Genomic DNA, 13,886 nt, shown 5'->3' with positions numbered 1-13,886 from the left:
ACAATGGAAGCATTACATTTTGGGGAAGGAAACGGTCATCCACACAGACCACCGACCTCTGCAGTTCATACAGACCCAAGGGAAATTGCAAAATGATTGCCATCAGAAGTGGTCTACATACCTGCAACAGTTTCACTTGAATATCAAGTACAAAAAGGGCAGCACCAATAATGTTGCAGATTGCCTCAGTCGACCACCGATCATGGCGCTAACCACCGTGCTCAACTCCTGCGGGCACGAGACTTCTGATTGGCCACTTCTCTACAAAAGCGACCCAGAATTCGGCCACACATACCAGACACTCTTGGAGGGTCGGCAAGTTGCAGATTTTCACCTCCAGGATGCCCTATTATGCCACCTCGGTCACCTTTGTGTTCCTTCAAGCGAGCGTGCCAAGATGATTTGGGAAGCACACTACAGTCGGGCTGCTGGGCATTTCGGGGTCGAGAAAACAGTGGCAGTACTACAAAATTATTTCTATTGGCTGAATCTTCGGCAGGATGTTGGGAAGTACATCCGATCATGTACTGCCTGTGCCATTGCCAAACCAACCATTAAGAAGCAAGGCCTCTACACCCCGTTGCCTACCCCTAGTCGACCTTGGGAATCCATCTCCATGGATTACATGTCAGGCCTTCCTTCCACTAAGCATGGAAATGACTGTGTTTTTGTGGTCGTCGACAGGTTCTCAAAGATGGCCATTATGATGGCCTGCAAGAAGAATATCACAGCAGAAGCCACTGCTAAACTCTTCTTTGAACGAGTGTGGGTGCACTTTGGGATCCCACAGTCTATCATCTCAGATCAAGAACACTCGCCAACAGAATATCCAACTGTATCGAGATGTCAAAGCAGGCCAACTCCTTCAGCAGGGCAAGTGGCTCACCAGGGAAGAAGTTCAGCAGAAGTTTCCTCATCTCATGGAGGATCTCAACACAATGGGGACCATTGCTTCCTAAGGGGGGAGGAATGATCCAGGTGGATATTGGTGGCCACCTGCCAAGTCCACCTGGACCCCCACCATTGTCTTTCTCAGCATTTTCAGTTTCCTTAATTGTAGCACAACTTACTATTTTTAGCAATTTTTCGGGTGCTGAACTTCCGGAGCCATTTTGAGGCCCTAAACGACATTTTCTGGGAAATCTACCTCGTAGAGATCTTTCCAACGGGCTATCATGCACGTCAAACGGAGATAGTATGACCAATTCGCGACCCCGGGAAGTTGATGTACCAACTTACCCAAAAACGGGGCCCACAATTTGGCGTTTCATCTTCTAGGGTTAGGTTTTGGAATGTGAAGGGTTTTCTATTGTTTCTCAACAATAAATAGGCCACCGAGCCTCACTGTAAGACAGTTCAGAGGCATGTAGCCATCACATCTCTTCTCAGAGATAAGCTACCATCGCCCTAGCTAGTTTATTTCCATTTCTGTTGTAAGCATATTTCAGTATTTTCCATTAATGAAATGAAGTATTATTTCCGCTGCATCTTTGTGTATATGGTTATCTCTGTAATTTGTTGCGTTCCTGTTTAAATCCGGATCAGTGGTATCAGAGCGGTCTGCTTTTTCTCTGTTTTTCTTTGCATGTCCCCAACAAGGTCGGGATATAAGGAGTTAGGGCTTGAACTGGTTGAACCTTTGCAAGACCAGCCTCGCAAATCCCGACGGCCTCCCATGGCGGACGAGAAGAAAGACGAGGGGGCAGGAGATCCCATCAAAATCTTGCTCGAAGAAGCCCTCGAGCGACAACGGAACGCGATGATGGACAGTTTTGCCCAGATCCTTCAGCGGCTACCCAGAAGCAACGCATCGGCTTCCAGCAGCTACTCTGGAAATGCCACACCCTTTAAGGTACAAGTTAATTTTGAAATCCCCATATTCGAGGGTCAGATAGACGCAGATGCCGTAGATAAATGGTTAAATCTGCTAGAGGGTTATTTTTCTGTTCATGAATTTTCGAGTCGGGAAAAGATTGTTTTTGCTCTCCTCAAAGCAGCCCCCCACGTCAAGGACTGGTGGGAAACCTACTGCGAGCAGAAGGATGAAAGTACTGGCTCACTATTTTCAGCCGCACCCACCTGGGATTCGTTCCGGGATGCCATCAAGGAGCAGTACTACCCTGTCGGGAGCTATGAGGATGAATACATAAAGTGGACCACGCTGCGGCAGGGAAGGGACCAAGACGTGCCGGAGTTCACCAATCTTTTCCATACCCTTCGCACAAAGTTGGGTATCAAGGATTCAGAGCAACATTTGATACTCAAATACCGTGGCTGCCTGCACAAGTACATCCAGGAAGAAATACAATTCCTAAACATCCCCTCGCTCGGCGCAGCATACCGGTATGCCGTCAAGGTCGAGCAGAAGTTTAAACAAAAGAAGCGAGACTTTGGATCTGCGAATCCAAAGCAGGGGAAAGGTGCCCCTAAACCACAGAACAAAGGACAAAGCCAAGGCGGGACAGCCCAAGACAACCAGCCGAAGCTGCAAGCAAAGAACAGCGCCGCGAAGCCGAGAAAGGACACTGGAAAATGGTGCGAGTTCCATAAGAGCTCCACTCACAACACAAGTGAGTGTCGGGCCAAGCAGTCACTGGTGGCTGAGCTAAAGGTTTCAGAATCAGATGCATGTTCCGACTCTGAGTCAGAACCCGATAAGGGGTATGAAAAAGGGAAGCAGATCATTGATGCGGACCCCAGCGCCACTGTTGCTACCGCAAAGATCCAGAAAAATGAACCCGAAGATCCAGAGGAGGAGGAGCGTCTCTTCCACTCCCAGATGTGGGTAAAGGGCTCCCCGATACAGTTCATTGTTGATAGCGGGAGTCAAAAGAACCTCATTTCGGCAGAGGTCGTGAAGCGGTTGGGCTTACCGACCACAGCACATCCACAACCATACACCATTGGGTGGCTTCACCAAGGACGAGATCTTCGCGTGAGCCAGCAGTGTCGCCTTCCATACAACATCAAGCCCTTCACGGATGAGGTATTGTGTGACATTGCTCCCCTTGAAGTTTGTGATGTATTACTAGGACAACCATACTTGTGGAAGCGACATGCTGTGTATGAATCAAGGCCCCGTGCTGTTATTATTACATTGGGAAATAAGTTGTTCAGGATACCAGAGGTAGCACCACCTGCCGCCCTCTCTTTGATTACTGCAAAACAATGCAGTAAGATCATTTCCAAAACCAGGAAATTTGTTTTCCTGATGATACGCCCTCAAGGAAAGAAGAAGACAGTGGCCGCGGCCTCCAAACGGGGTCCCTCTGCACGACAACTACAGATGGACAAGATTGTGGAGGAGTACGAGGACATCTTCACCTCCCCGGCAGGGGTTCCTCTGCACTGTCAAGTCAAGCACTCCATCGATCTGACCCCAGGTGCGCCGCTACCCAATGGACCAATTTATCGGCGCTCCGTTCTGGAGAACGATGAAATCAAGAGGCAGATTCAGGAGCTCCTGCAGAAAGGTCACATCCGTCCGAGTTCATCGCCCTGTGGGAGCCCGATCGTGTTGGTAAAGAAGAAGGATGGGACGTGGAGACTCTGTATTGACTATCGGGCGCTGAACAAGATCACTGTCCGTAATAGGTACCCGATCCCACGGATTGATGACCTCCTAGACCAACTAAAGGGGGCGAAATATTTCAGCAAGATCGATCTGAAGTCAGGATATCACCAGGTACCAATCGAACCCTCAGATGTGTGGAAGACTGCCTTCAAATCCAAGGAGGGCCTCTTCGAATGGTTGGTCATGCCTTTCGGATTGACGAATGCTCCTGCAACCTTTATGAGGCTAATGGATGACATCTTGCGGCCATTCACCAACTCCTTTGTAGTAGTATACTTGGATGACATTCTGATCTTCAGCCAGAGTTGGGAAGAGCACCTCCACCACATCCGACAGGTTCTCCAAACACTGCGGCAACACAAGCTATGTGCCAATTTGGAGAAATGCACTTTTGGCATGACCGAGGTTCAGTATCTGGGATACATCATTGATGAACAGGGGGTGCATGTCGATCCAGCCAAGGTCCAAGTCATTCGGGATTGGCCCTCTCCAACCACTCTAACAGAGCTACGCAGCTTTCTAGGTCTTGCCAACTTCTACCGCAGGTTTGTGTTGGGGTTTTCTCATATTTCTTGGCCCTTGAGTCAAGTCACCAAGGGCGGGGCGAAAGCAAAATTCTTTTGGTCTGAATCTCAACAGAAGGCATTCAGGGAGTTGAAGGATCGCCTCTGCACGGCACCAGTGCTCGCGTTACCAGATTTACAACAACCATTTGAGGTCGAGACAGATGCCTCTGACTATGCTATTGGGGCAGTCCTTACTCAACATGGACATCCAGTGGCATATCACAGTGAAACACTTTCAGACACAGTCCGGAAGTACCCCACTTATGATAAAGAGATGTATTCCATTGTACAGGCCTGCCGACAATGGAAGCATTACATTTTGGGGAAGGAAACGGTCATCCACACAGACCACCGACCTCTGCAGTTCATACAGACCCAAGGGAAATTGCAGAATGATCGCCATCAGAAGTGGTCTACATACCTGCAACAGTTTCACTTGAATATCAAGTACAAAAAGGGCAGCACCAATAATGTTGCAGATTGCCTCAGTCGACCACCGATCATGGCGCTAACCACCGTGCTCAACTCTTGCGGGCACGAGACTTCTGATTGGCCACTTCTCTACAAAAGCGACCCAGAATTCGGCCACACATACCAGACACTCTTGGAGGGTCGGCAGGTTGCAGATTTTCACCTCCAGGATGCCCTATTATGCCACCTCGGTCACCTTTGTGTTCCTTCAAACGAGCGTGCCAAGATGATTTGGGAAGCACACTACAGTCGGGCTGCTGGGCATTTCGGGGTCGAGAAAACAGTGGCAGTACTACAAAATTATTTCTATTGGCTGAATCTTCGGCAGGATGTTGGGAAGTACATCCGATCATGTACTGCCTGTGCCATTGCCAAACCAACCATTAAGAAGCAAGGCCTCTACACCCCGTTGCCTACCCCTAGTCGACCTTGGGAATCCATCTCCATGGATTACATGTCAGGCCTTCCTTCCACTAAGCATGGAAATGACTGTGTTTTTGTGGTCGTCGACAGGTTCTCAAAGATGGCCATTATGATGGCCTGCAAGAAGAATATCACAGCAGAAGCCACTGCTAAACTCTTCTTTGAACGAGTGTGGGTGCACTTTGGGATCCCACAGTCTATCATCTCAGATCAAGAACACTCGCCAACAGAATATCCAACTGTATCGAGTTGTCAAAGCAGGCCAACTCCTTCAGCAGGGCAAGTGGCTCACCAGGGAACAAGTTCAGCAGAAGTTTCCTCATCTCATGGAGGATCTCAACGCAATGGGGACCATTGCTTCCTAAGGGGGGAGGAATGATCCAGGTGGATATTGGTGGCCACCTGCCAAGTCCACCTGGACCCCCACCATTGTCTTTCTCAGCATTTTCAGTTTCCTTAATTGTAGCACAACTTACTATTTTTAGCGGTTTTTCGGGTGCTGAACTTCCGGAGCCGTTTTGAGGCCCTAAACGACGTTTTTTGGGAAATCTACCGCCAGCGATTTTTTTGATAAAAATCGCCTTTTCCGTCGTAGTCCTCAGAGAGATATTTCCAATGGGCTATCATGCACGTCAAACGGAGATAGTATGACCAATTCGCGACCCCGGGAAGTTGATGTACCAACTTACCCAAAAACGGGGCCCACAATTTGGCGTTTCATCTTCTAGGGTTAGGTTTTGGAATGTGAAGGGTTTTCTATTGTTTCTCAACAATAAATAGGCCTCCGAGCCTCACTGTAAGACAGTTCAGAGGCATGTAGCCATCACATCTCTTCTCAGAGATAAGCTACCATCGCCCTAGCTAGTTTATTTCCATTTCTGTTGTAAGCATATTTGAGTATTTTCCATTAATGAAATGAAGTATTATTTCCGCTGCATCTTTGTGTATATGGTTATCTCTGTAATTTGTTGCGTTCCTGTTTAAATCCGGATCAGTGGTATCAGAGCGGTTTGCTTTTTCTCTGTTTTTCTTTGCATGTCCCCAACAAGGTCGGGATATAAGGAGTTAGGGCTTGAACTGGTTGAACCTTTGCAAGACCAGCCTCGCAAATCCCGACGGCCTCCCATGGCGGACGAGAAGAAAGACGAGGGGGCAGGAGATCCCATCAAAATCTTGCTCGAAGAAGCCCTCGAGCGACAACGGAACGCGATGATGGACAGTTTTGCCCAGATCCTTCAACGGCTACCGAGAAGCAACGCATCGGCTTCCAGCAGCTACTCTGGAAACGCCACACCCTTTAAGGTACAAGTTAATTTTGAAATCCCCATATTCGAAGGTCAGATAGACGCAGATGCCGTAGATAAATGGTTAAATCTACTAGAGGGTTATTTTTCTGTTCATGAATTTTCGAGTCGGGAAAAGATTGTTTTTGCTCTCCTCAAAGCAGCCCCCCACGTCAAGGACTGGTGGGAAACCTACTGCGAGCAGAAGGATGAAAGTACTGGCTCACTATTTTCAGCCGCACCCACCTGGGATTCGTTCCAGGATGCTATCAAGGAGCAGTACTACCCTGTCGGGAGCTATGAGGATGAATACATAAAGTGGACCACGCTGCGGCAGGGAAGGGACCAAGACGTGCCGGAGTTCACCAATCTTTTCCATACCCTTCGCACAAAGTTGGGTATCAAGGATTCAGAGCAACATTTGATACTCAAATACCATGGCTGCCTGCACAAGTACATCCAGGAAGAAATACAATTCCTAAACATCCCCTCGCTCGGCGCAGCATACCGGTATGCCGTCAAGGTCGAGCAGAAGTTTAAACAAAAGAAGTGAGACTTTGGATCTGCGAATCCAAAGCAGGGGAAAGGTGCCCCTAAACCACAGAACAAAGGACAAATCCAAGGCGGGACAGCCCAAGACAACCAGCCGAAGCTGCAAGCAAAGAATAGCACCGCGAAGCCGAGAAAGGACACTGGAAAATGGTGCGAGTTCCATAAGAGCTCCACTCACAACACAAGTGAGTGTCGGGCCAAGCAGTCACTGGTGGCTGAGCTAAAGGTTTCAGAATCAGATGCATGTTCCGACACGGAGTCAGAACCCAATAAGGGGTATGAAAAAGGGAAGCAGATCATTGATGCGGACCCCAGCGCCACTGTTGATACCGCAAAGATCCAGAAAAATGAACCCGAAGATCCAGAGGAGGAGGAGCGTCTCTTCCACTCCCAGATGTGGGTAAAGGGCTCCCCGATACAGTTCATTGTTGATAGCGGGAGTCAAAAGAACCTCATTTCGGCAGAGGTCGTGAAGCGGTTGGGCTTACCGACCACATCACATCCACAACCATACACCATTGGGTGGCTTCACCAAGGACGAGATCTTCGCGTGAGCCAGCAGTGTCGCCTTCCATACAACATCAAGCCCTTCACGGATGAGGTATTGTGTGACATTGCTCCCCTTGAAGTTTGTGATGCATTACTAGGACAACCATACTTGTGGAAGCGACATGCTGTGTATGAATCGAGGCCCCGTGCAGTTATTATTACATTGGGAAATAAGTTGTTTAGGATACCAGAGGTAGCACCACCTGCCGCCCTCTCTTTGATTACTGCAAAACAATGCAGTAAGATCATTTCCAAAACCAGGAAATTTGTTTTCCTGATGATACGCCCTCAAGGAAAGAAGAAGACAGTGGCCGCGGCCTCCAAACGGGGCCCCTCTGCACGACAACTACAGATGGACAAGATTGTGGAGGAGTACGAGGACATCTTCACCTCCCCGGCAGGGGTTCCTCTGCACTATCAAGTCAAGCACTCCATCGATCTGACCCCAGGTGCACCGCTACCCAATGGACCAATTTATCGGCGCTCCGTTTTGGAGAACGATGAAATCAAGAGGCAGATTCAGGAGCTCCTGCAGAAAGGTCACATCCGTCCGAGTTCATCGCCCTGTGGGAGCCCGATCGTGTTGGTACAGAAGAAGGATGGGACGTGGAGACTCTGTATTGACTATCGGGCGCTGAACAAGATCACTGTCCGTAATAGGTACCCGATCCCACGGATTGATGACCTCCTAGACCAACTAAAGGGGGCGAAATATTTCAGCAAGATCGATCTGAAGTCAGGATATCACCAGGTACCAATCGAACCCTCAGATGTGTGGAAGACTGCCTTCAAATCCAAGGAGGGCCTCTTCGAATGGTTGGTCATGCCTTTCGGATTGACGAATGCTCCTGCAACCTTTATGAGGCTAATGGATGACATCTTGCGGCCATTCACCAACTCCTTTGTAGTAGTATACTTGGATGACATTCTGATCTTCAGCCAGAGTTGGGAAGAGCACCTCCACCACATCCGACAGGTTCTCCAAACACTGCGGCAACACAAGCTATGTGCCAATTTGGAGAAATGCACTTTTGGCATGACCGAGGTTCAGTATCTGGGATACATCATTGATGAACAGGGGGTGCATGTCGATCCAGCCAAGGTCCAAGTCATTCGGGATTGGCCCTCTCCAACCACTCTAACAGAGCTACGCAGCTTTCTAGGTCTTGCCAACTTCTACCGCAGGTTTGTGTTGGGGTTTTCTCATATTTCTTGGCCCTTGAGTCAAGTCACCAAGGGCGGGGCGAAAGCAAAATTCTTTTGGTCTGAATCTCAACAGAAGGCATTCAGGGAGTTGAAGGATCGCCTCTGCACGGCACCAGTGCTCGCGTTACCAGATTTACAACAACCATTTGAGGTCGAGACAGATGCCTCTGACTATGCTATTGGGGCAGTCCTTACTCAACATGGACATCCAGTGGCATATCACAGTGAAACACTTTCAGACACAGTCCGGAAGTACCCCACTTATGATAAAGAGATGTATTCCATTGTACAGGCCTGCCGACAATGGAAGCATTACATTTTGGGGAAGGAAACGGTCATCCACACAGACCACCGACCTCTGCAGTTCATACAGACCCAAGGGAAATTGCAAAATGATCGCCATCAGAAGTGGTCTACATACCTGCAACAGTTTCACTTGAATATCAAGTACAAAAAGGGCAGCACCAATAATGTTGCAGATTGCCTCAGTCGACCACCGATCATGGCGCTAACCACCGTGTTCAACTCCTGCGGGCACAAGACTTCTGATTGGCCACTTCTCTACAAAAGCGACCTAGAATTCGGCCACACATACCAGACACTCTTGGAGGGTCGGCAGGTTGCAGATTTTCACCTCCAGGATGCCCTATTATGCCACCTCGGTCACCTTTGTGTTCCTTCAAACGAGCGTGCCAAGATGATTTGGGAAGCACACTACAGTCGGGCTGCTGGGCATTTCGGGGTCGAGAAAACAGTGGCAGTACTACAAAATTATTTCTATTGGCTGAATCTTCGGCAGGATGTTGGGAAGTACATCCGATCATGTACTGCCTGTGCCATTGCCAAACCAACCATTAAGAAGCAAGGCCTCTACACCCCGTTGCCTACCCCTAGTCGACCTTGGGAATCCATCTCCATGGATTACATGTCAGGCCTTCCTTCCACTAAGCATGGAAATGACTGTGTTTTTGTGGTCGTCGACAGGTTCTCAAAGATGGCCATTATGATGGCCTGCAAGAAGAATATCACATCAGAAGCCACTGCTAAACTCTTCTTTGAACGAGTGTGGGTGCACTTTGGGATCCCACAGTCTATCATCTCAGATCAAGAACACTCGCCAACAGAATATCCAACTGTATCGAGTTGTCAAAGCAGGCCAACTCCTTCAGCAGGGCAAGTGGCTCACCAGGGAACAAGTTCAGCAGAAGTTTCCTCATCTCATGGAGGATCTCAACGCAATGGGGACCATTGCTTCCTAAGGGGGGAGGAATGATCCAGGTGGATATTGGTGGCCACCTGCCAAGTCCACCTGGACCCCCACCATTGTCTTTCTCAGCATTTTCAGTTTCCTTAATTGTAGCACAACTTACTATTTTTAGCAGTTTTTCGGGTGCTGAACTTCCGGAGCCGTTTTGAGGCCCTAAACGACGTTTTTTGGGAAATCTACCGCCAGCGATTTTTTTGATAAAAATCGTCTTTTCCGTCCTAGTCCTCGGAGAGATCTTTCCAACGGGCTATCATGCACGTCAAACGGAGATAGTATGACCAATTCGCGACCCCGGGAAGTTGATGTACCAACTTACCCAAAAACGGGGCCCACAATTTGGCGTTTCATCTTCTAGGGTTAGGTTTTGGAATGTGAAGGGTTTTCTATTGTTTCTCAACAATAAATAGGCCTCCGAGCCTTACTGTAAGACAGTTCAGAGGCATGTAGCCATCACATCTCTTCTCAGAGATAAGCTACCATCGCCCTAGCTAGTTTATTTTCATTTCTGTTGTAAGCATATTTGAGTATTTTCCATTAATGAAATGAAGTATTATTTCCGCTGCATCTTTGTGTATATGGTTATCTCTGTAATTTGTTGCGTTCCTGTTTAAATCCGGATCACCAAGTGGAAGCAAGAACCTCCAAGTGGACTCAAGAACTGATAGAGGGAGAGGACACTAGTTAGATCTCAAGCTGACTCATCCTCTCTCCAAACATCTATATATGGATCTCACCTCCATGAGATCTAGAGGCTGGAATTTTGTAATTGCAAAGAATTGTTGTTGGTTTGTGGCTGGAAACATTGGGTGCTTAATGCTTTGAAGGGAGCAGAAGAAGGAATTCCATTCTGCTGGGAAGGAGATGCTGGATTGGAGCCCTATGGGTTGTATCTCTTCCTGAACCCTGTTACTTATCAATAAAGCTATCTTTATTCTTTCCTATATGCTGGTGTATTTTATAGGATTGCATTAGTGTATTTGATTTACTTCTAATCCTGAATCATTTATGAATATGTATATTTGCCTTTGCATTGTGTCCTTCTCTTGTCGCAAGTAGCTGTTCTCTTGTCACAGGTAGCTGTTCTCTTGTGATCTCGTGGGATTCAAGTAGTTGTTCTCTTGACCAAGCGAGGAGAAAAGTAGCTGTGGATACACAAAGAGAAGAGGATCTAGATCGAGGGACAACCGGAAGACAACGGTAAGTCTGCCAATCTCCCCTCTTTCACATTTCATAAAGGAAGAAATCATAATAGCTGTATTCGTTTGTTGCTAAGGCGCTGTCACACCTTAGGTGGATAGGATCGTCCTGCATAGGCATTTTTCCCCACAACAATGCTCTTCGATAATAAGTTGATGAACATATTCTCTACACACATCAACTCTCATCTGAGCTCAAATTAACCCCGTCGAAGATTAGAATAGGTAGCGGATCAAATGATGCCGACAACACACATCAGATCAGATGCAAATATGTTGAAGGCATATGTTGGATCAGATCAAACGTATGGTGAAAAAGGCACTAGCCACTAGGCATCAAACCTCTGTTGTCATGTGAGTAATTTCCTTACAATATGTATGAGAGATTTCAGAAGTTTGATTAATTTCTGGAGCATACATACTGGTGCTCACGACTACTTAAGTCGAACAACCAACCAATGCAAAACCACATTGCTTTCAGCTGCACAAGCTCAACACTATGCTCTTTCAAAACGTCCACAATTTTTTTGCTAAATCCACAATGTGGTTGATCTGGGGTACCTTTCATAAACAAAAGGATGGGTTTAGAGTCCACAAGTTGCTGCAGTCTTCTCTTAAGCGCGGTATCTGATCTAGCAGTGATGTTCCCAACCTGTGGAGACTTATTCAATTCCTTAACTACCTCAATTACTGCATGACCACCAGCCATGCCAACACTAGAGGGAGCAGCTTAGCTGACATGGTCATTAGCAACCCGTTCTTCAACTGGAGTGCCAATATCTGTATTTCCTTCTGTGGTTCGATCAACATGTGAAACAATGCTTGAATCTGCTGCGCTTTTGCGAGGAGTTGAATCTCTTTCACGTCCTAATCGGAGCTCATGCAGATGCAAGATCATTGCCACATGACTCCAATACTGCTTCAAAATGCTTCAGTCTTTAATGAAGGGCATTTAAAATGTGTTTCGAATTTATAAAGCGGAGAAGTTATTGGTGTGACCGGAGCAATTTTGAATTTGAAATTTATAAGCGGTGGCACAATTTCTGTGGTGTTCCGGCTCTGTGCGCCGCGAGCACAGCTAGTGCGCCGCGCTGGTCTGGTGCGCCACGCGCTTGTAAATTTCCACTGGCAATTTTAGCTCAGTGCGCCGCACACATCCTATGCGCCGCGCACTCCTTGTATGCGCCGCGCGCACTGTCAACACACTGTCGGCCTCTCCAACACTGAAATTCACTCTTCAACCTCCAAATTCGGCTTTCTCCTTTGGATTTTTGTGAACGTTTGTCATGCAGATAGGTTGTCAAAAACAATGGATTTTCTTTACAATTTAATATAGCACTGCTCTTTAATGGGATTAACAGGATTTTTGAAATCTACTTGTGGTCCTTCACTTGAGCAAATCACAAAACCAATTGCGCCACTTGGATATGTTAGAACTGATGTCCATGTATAGTGAACAGAGCCCTTGAAATTTTGCCTGCACGTTGTGACAATATCTTGAATAACATGCATATGTAACCAAAAGCTTTCTGCCTGACTTATAACTACGCCTCCAGGCCTCAATGCTATGGACACTGTTTCATAAAATGGTTTTCCAAATAGTTCCTCTGTAGGACCTACTAGATCAGTAGAGTCTACAATAATTGCATCATAAATTCCAGCCATACATTCTCTCAAAAAAGGCAGTTCCATCACCGATATGAAGCCTTACACGAGGATCATCATAGCCTACAACAACGTTTGGGGAAAATTGTTTGGATACATTCATAACCATTTCATCAATTTCACATATATCAATTTGTTCCACCAAACTATGTCGACATATTTCTCGAAGAACTCCCCCATCACCTCCTCCAACAACCAATACCTTTCTGGGAGATGAAATAGAACAAAGTGGAAGATGAGCTATCATCTCATGGTAGGCGCATTCATCTTTCTCTGTCAACTGAATCACCTTATCCAGAACAGGCACTTTCCCATATGTTACTGACTGAAATACCATCACATCTTGATATTCTGACTTGCCTTCAAATAATATATTTTCCACCGCAAATTCCTTCGAGTCTTTCATTTTCTTCTCTGACCTTCTTTAGCTGAAATGATGGTTCTTCTATTTTTGCTTTTACAGGGATAGGAGCAGCTATAGCTGCTGCCATTGAAGAGCTGTACAACTTCGAAACATTTTGACAAATTACATATTTACTACAAAAACACATTTGATGATTTCTTCTTCAAAACAGGATTTTGAACCTTGGTGAATTTGGCTCTGACAGAGGACTGACAAGACTGAGTCTAACGTTGGCTCCAATTGGGATGGAAGTTGCCACTCCGTGGAGATGCCAAGAACCGTAGATCTTTGGGTGAGCAGACAGTGCCTTCGTCCATTGGGCTATAGAGTCATTATTCTGACAACCAACACAGACATTGACGCATTTATTAACTGAAACTGGACTCAAACCGAATCAATTGTAAATCTGAAATGACTAAAAAACTGACTCGACAAACTGTACTTAAAAACACTAAGACCTGAACTTAAAACATAAAGCTGCGTGGCAGTACATGGCCACCTGTGTTTCTTACAAGACAATATATCCTCAAACTATATCAAAATGCCAATGCAACCAATCAAGAAGATGGCTTCTTGATTGATTCTTCCTATCATATCTTTTGGTCAACAGTGGATGCTTGTAACTGGGTCTCCAGAAAGCTAATTTACCATGATCTCCTTCATCACCGAATACTGCAATAATCACCTTCACTGCTGACTGCAATAAATCTGCCATTGGATCGTGAAAAACA

General features: G+C 46.7%; 1 pseudogene; it reads right to left on the bottom strand.

The window, feature by feature from the left end:
• Positions 1–12,407: 12,407 nt before the first annotated feature.
• Positions 12,408–13,158, bottom strand: LOC149153348 (spermidine synthase 2 pseudogene; annotated as a pseudogene).
• Positions 13,159–13,886: the final 728 nt, after the last annotated feature.

Source organism: Pinus tabuliformis, chromosome 9 (assembly GCF_031772625.1).
Source record: "Pinus tabuliformis cultivar Carrire ecotype Pingquan chromosome 9, CPIR1, whole genome shotgun sequence".
NCBI lineage: Eukaryota > Viridiplantae > Streptophyta > Pinopsida > Pinales > Pinaceae > Pinus > Pinus tabuliformis.
Note: the sequence above shows the minus strand (reverse complement) of the source record. Positions and strands in the feature narration are given on the sequence as shown.